We start from the raw sequence: 12,344 nt of genomic DNA, 5'->3' as shown, positions 1-12,344 counted from the left end.
GGCATTATCATTATCATTTGGGTGGGTGTGCATTAATATCCTTGGTGGTGCAGTGGTTAAGAGCTCAGCTGCTAAAAGGTCAGCAGTTTGAATCTACCACTTGTTTCTTGGAAACCCTATGAGGCAGTTCTACTCTGCCCTGTAGGGTTGCTATGAGTTGTAATCGACTCGACAGCAACAGGTTTCATTTCGTTTTTGGTTATCTACTAGGCATCTCAAACTTAACATGTTCAAAACTGAACTCCTCATCTTTCCCCTAAAGCCAGTCCTCTTCACCAATTTCTGTCTCAGTAAATGCCACCAATACTCAGTTGCTCAAGCCAAAAATTTAAGAGCTATCCTTGAATCCTCAATTTCCCTTACATCTGTACAGACCTCTATCATTTCTAGCCTTCAAAGTATATCCCACATCTGACCACTTCTTACTACCTCCATTGCTAACCTCTAGCCCAGGGTACTATCAGCTCTCCCCCAAAACATTGTAATGCCTCCTAACTAATCCATCTGCTTCTATTCTAATTTGTCCTATAAGATTGCTATGAGTTGGAATCGACTTAACAGCAATGTGTTTGATTTTTTTGTTTGTTTTTTGGTACTAATATCTGATTATGGTTCATTGCATTTCTTTATTGACTAATGAGTTTAAGACTATTTTCACATGCTGATTGGCGCTTTGTAAGTGCCTATTCCTCAGAATGCTCCCTAGAATTGAGGATGGCAAGAGTTACTCTCGTTTACTTTGGACATGTTATCAGGATTCATCAATTCCTGGAGAAGGGCATCATGCTTGGTGAAGTGTAATCCGTTTCCATTGGATTGATTATGACTTATAGAGACTCTATAGGACAGAGTAGAACTCCCTCATAGGGTTTCCACATCTGTAATCTTTACAAAAGCAGACTGCCACATCTTTCTCTCATGGCTGTGGCTGGTTCCAGCTGATGACCTTTTGGTTAACAGCCAAATGCTTTAGCCACTGCTCCTCCAGGGCTCCTTTGGTAAAGTAGAGGGTCAGTGAAAAAGAAGAAGACCCCAAAAAAGATGGATTGACACAGTAGCAACAATGGGCTCAAACATACTTACATTGTGAGGATGGCACAGGACCAAGCAACATTTTGTTCTGTTACACATAGGGTCACTATGATTCAGAAATGACTTGATGGCACCTAACAATAATAAGTGCCTGTTCAAGTCTCTGACCCATTTTTCATTTTATAACTTTTATAATCATAACAACTGTTATTCAAACAAACAGAATGAATTAAGTCACTCTCTGCCCTCCCTGTAATCTCATTTACACAAGTGATCTGACTGATTGGTAGCATCCTAACTGGCTCTTGAAAAATGGGCTAAAAAGTTTAAGTGTTGTTGTTGTTAGCTGCTGTTGAGTTGACCTCAACTCATAGTGACTGCATGTACAATAGGATCAAACTGTTGTAATCTACTGGGTTTTCATTGGCTGGTTTTTTGAAGTAGATCATCAGGCTTTTCTTCCCAGTCTGTCTTAGTCTAGAAGTTCTGTTAAAACCTGTTCAGAATCATACCAACACGTAAGCCACCACTTATGGATAGGCGGTGGCTGCAAATGAGGTGCGTTGGCCGGGAATCAAGCCCAGTCTCCCTCATGAGAGATGAGAGTTCTACCACTGAACTACCAATGCCTCATACCTTTCTGAGGGTGCTTATCATTTTACACATTGTTTATTGTTACTTATGCACTTATTCTACTAGACTATTAACTCTCAAAAGGTGACATCTTTCCAATTCACCTTTGTATTACCCGACACACCTAGCACTGTATGATGCACACAAGAGTGTTTTGAATGAACAGGAATGCATGGCCTTGCATAGCATTTTTTAGAATTTAAGTAGTGCCATACAAAATTCAAATAACCTAATCTACCCTCTCTTTTCAAAGGTAAGGAAATTAAAGCCCAGAGACCTCATTCAGAGAGCAAATGAGCAATGAAATAGCCAAGTACCCTGATTCTTAGTCCATCCCTCTTTCCCTTATACCACTCTATCTTCTCAGAGAGGAGGGGAACCTAAACACAGAATTATAGGTGCAACTGCTTCCAAATTAACACCACAGAAATTCTCTCTATTGAATAATGTATAGGCTCATGTAGAATGAAGCTATCCAAACAGGAGAAGCTTAAATGGGACTGTATCGGAAGATGGTATCTGTTGTTGTGTAGTTAGTATTTGCCAACCCCTCCTTTTTTAGGGTGAGGTTTGGTTGCATAGATGTTTTTGGATCATTATCTTAGAAGAAGTGTGTCATTGTGACAAGCCTATAAGTACATATAATAAATTAAAAATGGTGAGAAAATGGCAAACATTGAAGGGCAAATTGGACGAATTGTTGGACAGTGGGAACTACTGTAAAGGACAAAGAGTAAATCATGCAGCATGTGAAAAGTACTAATGGATAATATTCATGCACTCCCCAATAATCCAAAATACAGAGAGCAGGGCGGGCAGGGCAAACGCCAAGGCCGATGGTACTCTCAGTCCTTGCCTATAATCCGTGCCATTTCCCCCACTAAGATGTAGCAAGTGAAGTCAGAAGTGGAGGATATCACAGCCACCCCCAGAGGGGGCCTCCAGAGATATCAGGATAACATGATGACCATGCAGACTCTGGCCAGGCTGCTTCCTGCCTGAGGTGGGAAATGAGAGGCTCAGCAGAAGGTTCATGGAGCTCATATAATGCTCTCTGAGAACTGGGGTTTTGAGAAGAGGAGAGGCCAGGTCAGCCTCCCCTCATAATAACTTTTGAGATGTCATATTCAATTCAGCAGGGATTTTCCCAAGATTAGAAGGTTCCCATGATTCCTGTCTTGGAGACTTTGAAAGTAGCCTTTGACCTTGGCAGCCACGTAGCGGAAAGTACTGGAAGGACCAGTGTCAGGCTTTGTATTGGGCTGTGATGGCAGAAATAAAACAGGATCCAACAGGCCACCCAGCCAAGGCGTGGATGCCAGACACACAGTAGCCTAACATTAATTTAGGAGCAGTTTAGAGTCTAGGGATAATAACTCCAAGGTTAAGCATGGCAAAAGTGATTAGTGCTTCCACAGGTTCAACACCTGTTGTAATTTACATAACATCAAAATGTAGTTGCTAAGACGTTTCATATAACCTTGGAAAAATCAGAGTCCAAGGTTTTTCTCAATAGATTTTAATTTTAGCTGAAGCTGTTTTATTCTAGAAAAAAAGATGCCTGACGCAACATTTCTAAGAAGAGAATTCAGGATACTGAATTCTAAAGCATGAAAAAATCACCCACAGTCCTATTTGGTAGAAAAACGTCAGGGAGCAACACAATAATTAGTCACTTTTGGTCTCTTTTTACTTATAATCAAAAGCATTTATGAACAAACTTTTGAAACCTGATCTGTTTTTGAGTAGAAGAGCTACAAGATTGAAAACTTTTGCTTACAATTTCCCACCTCAACTATAAAACCCGTTTCTCACAGCAGTGACCCAGCTTGAGAATGGAGAGACTGGATCTTGTGATTCACTTTCCTGAAGTGCTGGTGAGATAGCAGATCTTGGACACATTGCTATTTGCTGACTCTGTAAAAGGAATTGTCCTTTACACAGTTTGGAAGGAAATAACCACAGAACAAAGACAGTGCTGGTTCTGAAGGCCATTTAAAGAACAGAATGTTCAGGCTAAGGGTGAAAGTACATCGATTTAGTTTTCAGTTCATAAATGACCTAGTTCCAAAAGAGAATTTTCCAGGGTGAAGTCACCTTTGTACTCTGATTTGTAGCTGTATAAAGTTTGAGGTGCAGCCTTCGACAAAACTAATTTTCTTCCCCAGAGGTCATTCAGGAGTTTAACTAAATTTTAAATTTCACTAAAAATAGGGAAATACAGTACAGACTGGAGCAGCCCAAATCCGTGGTAAAGAGAGAGGCTTTTATCACAATCTGCTCTCCTCAGACATTTAACTTCTTCAATCCGACTAGAAAAAGAATAGGATGAAAAAATAATGAGGCTATTACTAACCCAACCCTGTCTTTTCTTGTTTCTGGAAAAGCAAGATTTAGAAGGCAGCTGTCTCAACTACCAGATCGTAGGCCTCCCCGCGCTTCTCTTCTCCCTGCCAAGCAAGTGGTAAGTGTGTGTTCCTTATTCCTTCCAATGAAGGAGTGTTTCTTAACCTGGGGCAATTTTGCCCCCCAGGGAACATCTGGTAATGTCTGGAGACATTTTTGGTTGTCACAACTGGGTGAGTTACTGCATTGAGTGGCTAGGGGACAGGAATGCTGCAACATCCTACAGTGCCCAGGACAGGCCCCATAACAAAGACTTAAATCTGATCCAAAATGTCAATAGTGCCAAAGTTGAGAAATCTTGATCTAAATGATGAGATGTGGAGGTCTCATTGGTCAAAGAAAGGTGTTATACAGAAGCCTCAGTTAAAGGAAAATTAGAAACTACAAGTTGGTTCTGCTGAAACCACGGCAAGATAGCGAGGAGGTTAAGCATATGGGCTTTAGAGACAACGACCTGAGCTCTCCATCTGGATTCTGCCACATAGTAGCAGAGTGTCCTTGGCAAGTTCCTTAGCTTCTCTGTACCTCAAGTTACTTGTCTGTAAAATGAGGAGGATGATAATAGTACCTACTTCCTAGAGCTGCTATAAGCATCATATGGGTTAATACATGTGTAGGGCTTAGACCAATGTTTAGAATCAATAAAACCAAATGAAGCCAGTTGCTGTCCAGCCAGTTCCGACTCCTAGAGACCCCATGTGTGTAAGAGTAGAACTATGATCCACAGGGTTTTCACTGGTTGATTTTTCAGAAGTAGATCTCGGGCCTTTCTTTTGAGGCACCTCTGGGTGGATTTGAACCATCAATCTTTCAGCTAGTATCCAAGCATTTAACTGCTTCTGCCACCCAGGGACATCTTGGCACTCAATAAGTATTTGTTACTAATATGATGCTTTAAGGCCTTGTGATCAGCAGAGTTTTAAGCTGGCCCCAAGATTCCTGCCTCTGGTGTATAACCCTTGTATAATTCCCTCCCTGTGGTTGTGGGCAGAACCTGCAAACCAGAGAGCACTCTCGTGATGAGGTTACTCATCAGTTGACTTTGAGTTCATTAAAAGAGAGATTTATCCAGGTAGGTCTGACCAGGAGCTGTTTAAATCTTTGTCTAGAAGCCAGAGACAGATGTCAGAGAAATTCAAAGCATGAAGGGGCTTATGGAGGGCCCTATGAAGGGGACCAGAAGCCCTGGTGGCCTAGTGGTTGAAAGCTATGGTTACTAACCAAAAGGTCAGCAGTTTGAATCCACCAGGCACTCCTTGGAAACGCTATGCGGCAGTTCTACTCTGTCCTATAGGGTCGCTATAAGTTGGAATTGACTCGACAGCAACGGGTTTGAGTTCTTGATTTTTATGGAGGGGACCACATGGCAAGGAACTGCAGGCTACCTGTGTTAGCTGAGAGTGGCCCGTACAGACAAGCAGCAAGAGAGCAGGCCCTCAGTCCTACAGCCCTAAGGAACTGAATTCTGCCATCAACCATGTGAGCTGGAAAGAGGACCCTAAGCTCCAGAAAGGAGCAGATCCCAGCCCACACCTTCCCTTCAGCTTTGCAAGACCCTGAGTAGAGGGCCCAGCTCTGTTGTGCCTGGACTTCTGACCTACAGAAACTGTGAGATAATAAATGATTGTTCTTTAAAGCCACTAAGTTTGTGGTAACATGTTACGAGGATTAGGAAACAAATACAGGCTTCAAAAAAAGGTGATATTTCAATCTCATGTGACCAACTAAGTATCACAGTGGGAAGACCTGACCCAGAGTGTCAACTCAGTCACATCCTAGCTGCAGGAACCACCTGAAATCCTTTTTGGAGCCAGAAAAAAATCAATAAATACATTCAACAAACTAACTGGGTGTGAGACTGGGCAAGTCCCCTTAGCTCATGTTCCTGTTGGTAAAATTCATAAATTGAACCAGGTAGTTACTAAGCTGCTCTGTTTCCTCTAATTCTGAACTATCTCAGGATGCCAAACAGTGAGTACAGAATGAATACAGTAGTTTTGTAACAGAGACTATTTCAAACCTGAGCAAACCGGACTGAACATTTCGGCTCCCCTTTGATATACACACTTTGGGTGTTCCTGAGAATGTAGACAGGGATTCATGTTAGGCAAACCTCCAAACATTTAGTGGGTTTGGCTCAGAAATGCCTTATTTATAGATACCTTTTTCTCTTAGAAGTTTAAATCACTTGAAACACATGTAATTAATCTTTGATTCATCCTTAAAGAATAAAGAGGGGCTTTACCTGAGGGTTCTGGAAGAATATTGACGTGTCCGTGAACACATACGTTCTCAGGGACTAGTCAACTCACAGCTGAAGGGGGCCTCAGTTAAAAGAACTTTGGCTTCAGTGGACCTATGGATGTGCTCAAGAGCATGTTAAAATGAAGATCCCCAGATCACCACCATTCTCTTACAGACAACCTGATTCAGAAGGTGCTGGGGCGGGCCTCGGGAATTTGCATTTTTCGCAAGCACCTGTGAAAATTCTGAATGCAGGTGGTCTGTGGGCTAAACTCTGAAAAACTCAAGGCTTGAAGGAAGCTTTGCAAATAGCTATTTGCAGATTACGTTGAGTATTGGGAAGGAAGTTTCCATCAGGAAGAAAAATCCAACTGAGATGACTGAAGGAAGAATTTTTTTTTTTAATTATACTTTAGTTGAAGGTTTACAGAACAAACTAGCTTCTCACTAAACAATTAGTATGCATATTGTTTTGTGACCTTGGTTGACAACCCCACGAACCCCACAACATGTCAACATTCTCTCTTTTCAACCTTGGGTTCCCTCTTACCAGCTTTCCCGTCCCCTCCTGCCTTCTAGTCCTTGCCCCTGGGCTGGTGTGCCCCTTTATTCTTGTTTTGTTTTATGGGTCTTTCTAATCTTCGGCTGAACAGTGAGCCTTAGGATTGACTTCTTTGCTGAGCTAAAGAGGTGTCTGGTACCATACTGTTAGGGTTTCTCTAGTCTCTGTCAGGCCAGTAAGTTTGGTCTTTTTTTGTCAGTTAGAATTTTGTTCTACATTTTTCTCCAGCCCTGTCAGGAACCCTCTATTGCGATCCCTGTCAGAGCAGTCCATGGTGGTAGCTGGGTACCTTCTATTTGTGCTAGACTCTGTCTGGTGGAGACTGTGGCAGTTGTGGTCTGTTAGTCCTTTGGACTAATCTTTCTGAAGGAAGAATGTTTATGATGAAATTGGAGGAGTATGAGCAGGTTTAACGGAGACAGTAGGAGATGTTCAGGCACAGGAGGCTGGCAAAAGCCAGAACCCATCACCATTCATAGGCTCGAAGGAGCAAGGGGTTGTGGTAATGTTATTAAACCCATTCTGAGGTGGGGGTGGTGAGGACTGCCCCCAGGAGAGGCCGTAGTCAAAGGAGAAAATCAGCAAATGTCAGAGACTGTACATGAAAGCAGAGAGGGAGGCGGAAGAAACACTTGGACCTCTCTCTTCTCCCACCTTTGTTTCTCCTACTCGTACCTTCCAACTGAATGCCATTTGGCAAGACAGCCATCTAGCATTTCCCAAAAGTCAGCTTCTGGAGGCAAAGAATAGGGCAGAGAAGGCAGTAAATGGATGGGAGTTGGTGGGGGGCAGTAAATAATGGAGAATAATCAGCATGTTTTAAATCTCTAGACCAAAAATCACCAACATGAGGAATTGCTGGGCAATTAAAATAATGAGTAGATCAAAAGGGAAGCAATAATAACCACTATCAAGGGGGGCTCTTATATGAGACACCCCAGAAGGCCAGGAGCCTTGGAATCAGGATGCGATTTTGAGGTGGGTGAGAAGGAAGGTGGTAAAAGGCAGGGCTCTGGCCCTTGTTTAACTCACAGATCAATCTTTTGAAGTCAGCTTTGAAAATGATGGGAATGACATCTGAATGTGCTGCAGCACCCTTCCAAAGACATTCAGACAAGTTGCACCCACTGTCCCGAGCACCAGTCCAATGTCCAAGGGAGCTGGAGGGAAAATAGCAGGAACCCAGCATTTCTGCGAACAGCGTTGCCAAAGCTCACTGCTGCCCTCTGGGCAAAGCAAATCAATGTAACTAACACTCAGAGCACTCATCATAAACTGCCTTGTCATTACTAATCATGAAAAATCTATTTTCTGCACTAAGTTATGACCACCATTAAGAGAATGACTTTTTTTTTTAAGAAAATTTTTGTGTGTAGCTAAGCCACATAATTCAATTCAGATGTACAGAGAAAAGGGAATTTCTTTATTTTATCTTTATTTTGTGTTGGCCCTCTTCCTAAGTCCCCACCCATCTGTGGGGAAAAAGCTAAGTAGAAGAATTTGGTTTAAAGTTTAAAATGTCCAATCTGGCTTAGAGTCCCAGTAATTTAATAACCCCTTAGGCTGTGTGAGGTCACTATTGGACAAAGTTGCTCATTCTCTCAGTTATCCTGGTCTCTCCGCTGTGTCTCAACCTCAGATGGTATCTGGATGTAGGTCTAGGGAGGAGTGTGGCTTACTGGTTCCCTGATATATTGGTGGGAGATGGACAGGCCCCTGGCCTCAAGAGAGTTCATGAGCTACACTGGTGGGCATCTGTGCATCTCCAGTGGGGTGCCCCTTGTCCCTGTCACTGAATACTCTAATGGCCCTCAGGACCGAACTCTGCAGCCGGCGAACTCATGGTGAACGCATGGTTTAATCTTCTGACATCACCACTGTTCAAAAGAATTTGCCGTTTGTTTTCTGCTCACTATTTCTGTCCAACTGTAATCATCTGTATACTCCTGGGTCTGCTATGTTTTCTCTCCAGCTCCTAGGTCTCACTATCCACTGAAGCCTCTGCTGTGGGGCCACCTTGCTTTGTCCCAGTAGACCCTGAGCAAAGTCCTCTGGCTTTCAACTCAGCATCTTATGGGGAGAAGAGAACCAAGGGAGGGTCCAGACTGCCAGTTAGACTGTTCCTCTGTCCGTGTCCACTCAAGTACCTAGACAGCATGTTGATGTGGGCCCTTCTGTTTGTAATCTTCTCCCTAAGGTCCAAATGGGCATGTTGGGCAGTCCCTCCCCCAGTGATTTCCTCAGTTTGTCTAATACATGTATTCCCACTCTAGGCCAAAAGCCAGGAGGGGGCAAAGGGGACACTCATCTCACCATCTTGCCTTCCCCATTCACTTTCCTTCTTTTCTTCTCTTTTCTACTTTCCTGGGTCTGAAAGAAACCATTCTTATTTCCCTATCCCCTGTACTCCACACACACACATACACCCTGGTCTCCTCTTACCCACTTCCTGCTCTTGAAGTACCTTATGTACAACTCAGTGATCTAATTGATCAGGTAGGCTCATTGAGAAGATAAAAGGAAAGATAAAGCCATACCCATTGCCACCCAGTCAATGCTGACTCACGGTGAACCCATATGTTACAGAGTAGAATTGATTGCCATTAGGTTTTCTTAGCTGTAATCTTTTCAGAAGCAGATCATTGGGCCTTTCTTCTGTGGTGCTGTTCGAACCATCAACCTTTTGGTTAGCAGCTGAGTCCAAACCATTTGTGCTACCCAGGGTCCTGATAAAGATGGGAGGCAAGGTATTTGGTGTAGTGGTTAAGAGCTTGGCTGTTAACCCAAAGATCAGCAGTTCAAATCCACCAGCCACTCCTTAGAAACCCTATGGAGCAGTTCTACTCTGTCCTATAGGGTCTCTATGAGTCAAAATAGACTCAACAGCAACGGGTACAGGTATGGGTAATACCTTTACATTAGTCTCAAGGTAAGACTAATGTTATGCTGCAAAGTCCTATTATGGAATGCCAGAAGGTGATTATCAATTTCTTCCTCTTTGAATTCCATATCGCACAGTCTCCCTAATTCCCAGCCGCTTCCTGCCCTCATGCCCGTCCTCAGCTCTAGATAGATATTCCAGGCCAGTGAAGGAAAATTCACGTACTGGCAAGGCAAAAAGAGCCAAGTTCATTTGTAACGTGTTGCCCTCATTTTCCCTGAAAACCTTGTAGAGCCAAACTCTGTACTTTGAATGTGCTAGGTGCTCAGCATGAGGTTGAACCGAGTCAGAAGCAGTCAAATAAGAACTGTGATGTGGTTGCCACACCTCTGGACTACAAGCATGGATTTGTATCTTTTTTCCCTTCCTTCTTCCTTCTTCAGCTGTCACACCTTGGTGATCCTATAGCCAAATATTCCTTAAGAAAAAAAAAAAAAGCCCACAAATACATAATCATCTTGGTAACACCTTTTCTATCCTATTCTAGAGCACTGCCCTCCTCCATGAGCTACTAGCTCTCAAAGAAGCACATAGTCTTCACGTTTTCATCAAATATCTTCACATCTTTTCACAATGGAGTTGGCACTTGAGGAAGTGACCCCTAACAACTTGAAATAAGACTATACTCTATGAGTTAAACTAAGAAGTCAGCACACCAGACCAGGGCACAGCCATAGAGAGTAACACTATGGAATGACTACTGGTAAACTTAGTGAAAGATAGTAACATAGCTAAAGAAAAAAGAAAGGGAACTAATCAGCCTCAGACACAGAGAAAAAGGAGACTCACAAAAGCATGTGTCTAAGAAAAGAACACTCCGTAAGTGACTGTGTATTGTCTGTCTGGCGAGGCACAATGCCATTGTGCCTTGATTACCCTTGTTGTCACACCATGCTCATCAAACAATTTCATTGTGATGTAACTTGTCTAAAAGGAGACAATGAGCTACTCAAGCCACCATGAATGTAAAATTCCAAATTGGCCTTCTAGTTTTATGTATCACCATCATGTGGGATTTGTCTGAGGAAGTCAGCATCTCAAGTCAAGTCAACCCTGGCAAACTATCAAGATCAATTCTACACCTACGAGACTAAGAGCCAGATTCTGGCAAGTGTGAATTCACCCCTGTGAATGCTGATTTGTGGAGCCTGTCTGGCGTCCATTTTCCACATAGTTCTTTACAGCTTCTCCACCCTGTTTAAGCTTATTGGGGCTAACCAATGGTTCTTAGGTATGCTAAAATTTAATGTAGCAAAGGAAGGAAGGCCCATATCCAGTACTTAATCTTTATTTAGATTGTGACTTCTACCAAGGTAAATGATTTGTAACATTCAGCAAGAAAGAGCCCACGCAAATCCAACTTTGGAATATCATGTACAACTTAAAAGAAGCGATTAGTGAAGATGGTGATTAACAAGAGGAGGCAGGTAGCTTTGGGGCTATACAGACGATGCTCCATGGAAGGGTAAACAAACAGGAAGGGCATTTGTGAGGCAGAGCCTGCAGCAGTTTCCACAACGTGCACATGTCTGTCGCAGCAGAGAGCACAAACACGTCCAGTTCTGGGAAGAAGCCCAGCACAGGCACTGCCTTTGGACAGGTTCTGCCATGAGAATCCACCTGGCCCACTCCTTAGCAGTGGTTTGCTGAACATGAGGTTTAGGACCCCGAGAGATGGCCAATGAAATGCAATAAAGCCTACTGTCCTTTGCTCCGGGACCAAGACTCAAATAAAACAGTGCTATATTATATTTCATGTGAGAAACCATTTGAGCACCTTCTGGGGCAGTTTGTGAGGCCCCCTCTGTCTTCCATTCTGACTTCTGGTTGCTAGTAGCAGCCCCACATCCTCTCAGGCCGAGGGCTGTGGAGAAACTGCCAGACACCTGTAACTAGTTCAGACTGGGTCTGAATTCCCCCAGGAAGTACAGCACTGTGTGTATGTGTGTGTGTGTGTGTGTGTGTGTGTGTGTGTCAGGGGAGGGGTCAGGAGGAGGCAACTATCACCCGTCAACAGGCCTGCAAGATCTAGTTCCTGGAAAAAAACCCTGAGGAAGTAGGTGGCTTGTTGCTTGGGAACCTGAAAAGAGAAACACTAACTTTGTAGTAAAGCATTAGGCTGTAAATTATACATGGGCTGACAATGCGCCTTCCTTCAGCTCTAATATTCTTCTGTGCATTTAAAGCAGAGGAGGACTCAGAAGGCTGCGTGTTGAAATCCAGTCATGTGGAGTGGATTTCTGTGTAGTAAAATATGTATACGATTATGGTCATGCGTATTGGGAAATAAGCACTTTAAAAAAAGTAAGTGAAAGCAAAGCAAAATAGGGTGCTTCCATTGGGGGATGTATTAGTTTCTTCGTGCTGCTGTAACAAAATAGCACAAATTGGGTAGATTATAAGAAGAGCGATTTATTGTCTTGCAGTTCTAGAGGCTGGAAGTCCAAATCAACTTGTCAGCTGGGCCATGCTTTCTCTGAAAGCTCTAGGGGAAGATTGTTTTGTTCCCTCTCCCAGTTTCTGGTC

At 43.2% G+C, this 12,344-nt stretch overlaps 1 long non-coding RNA gene across 1 annotated transcript in view; it reads left to right on the top strand.

The window, feature by feature from the left end:
* LOC135232434 (uncharacterized) overlaps positions 1 to 10,287 on the top strand; it is a 35,209-nt gene extending 24,922 nt beyond the window's left edge. The window contains exon 3 of the long non-coding RNA XR_010323009.1: positions 4,057 to 10,287. This is a non-coding gene — a long non-coding RNA (uncharacterized LOC135232434). The remainder of the gene's footprint in view (positions 1 to 4,056) is intronic.
* The last annotated feature ends 2,057 nt before the right edge of the window (positions 10,288 to 12,344 follow it).

The sequence above is a fragment of the Loxodonta africana genome, chromosome 1 (genome assembly GCF_030014295.1).
Source record: "Loxodonta africana isolate mLoxAfr1 chromosome 1, mLoxAfr1.hap2, whole genome shotgun sequence".
Taxonomy (NCBI): Eukaryota; Metazoa; Chordata; class Mammalia; order Proboscidea; family Elephantidae; genus Loxodonta; species Loxodonta africana.
This window is presented reverse-complemented; position numbering and strand designations above follow the sequence as displayed.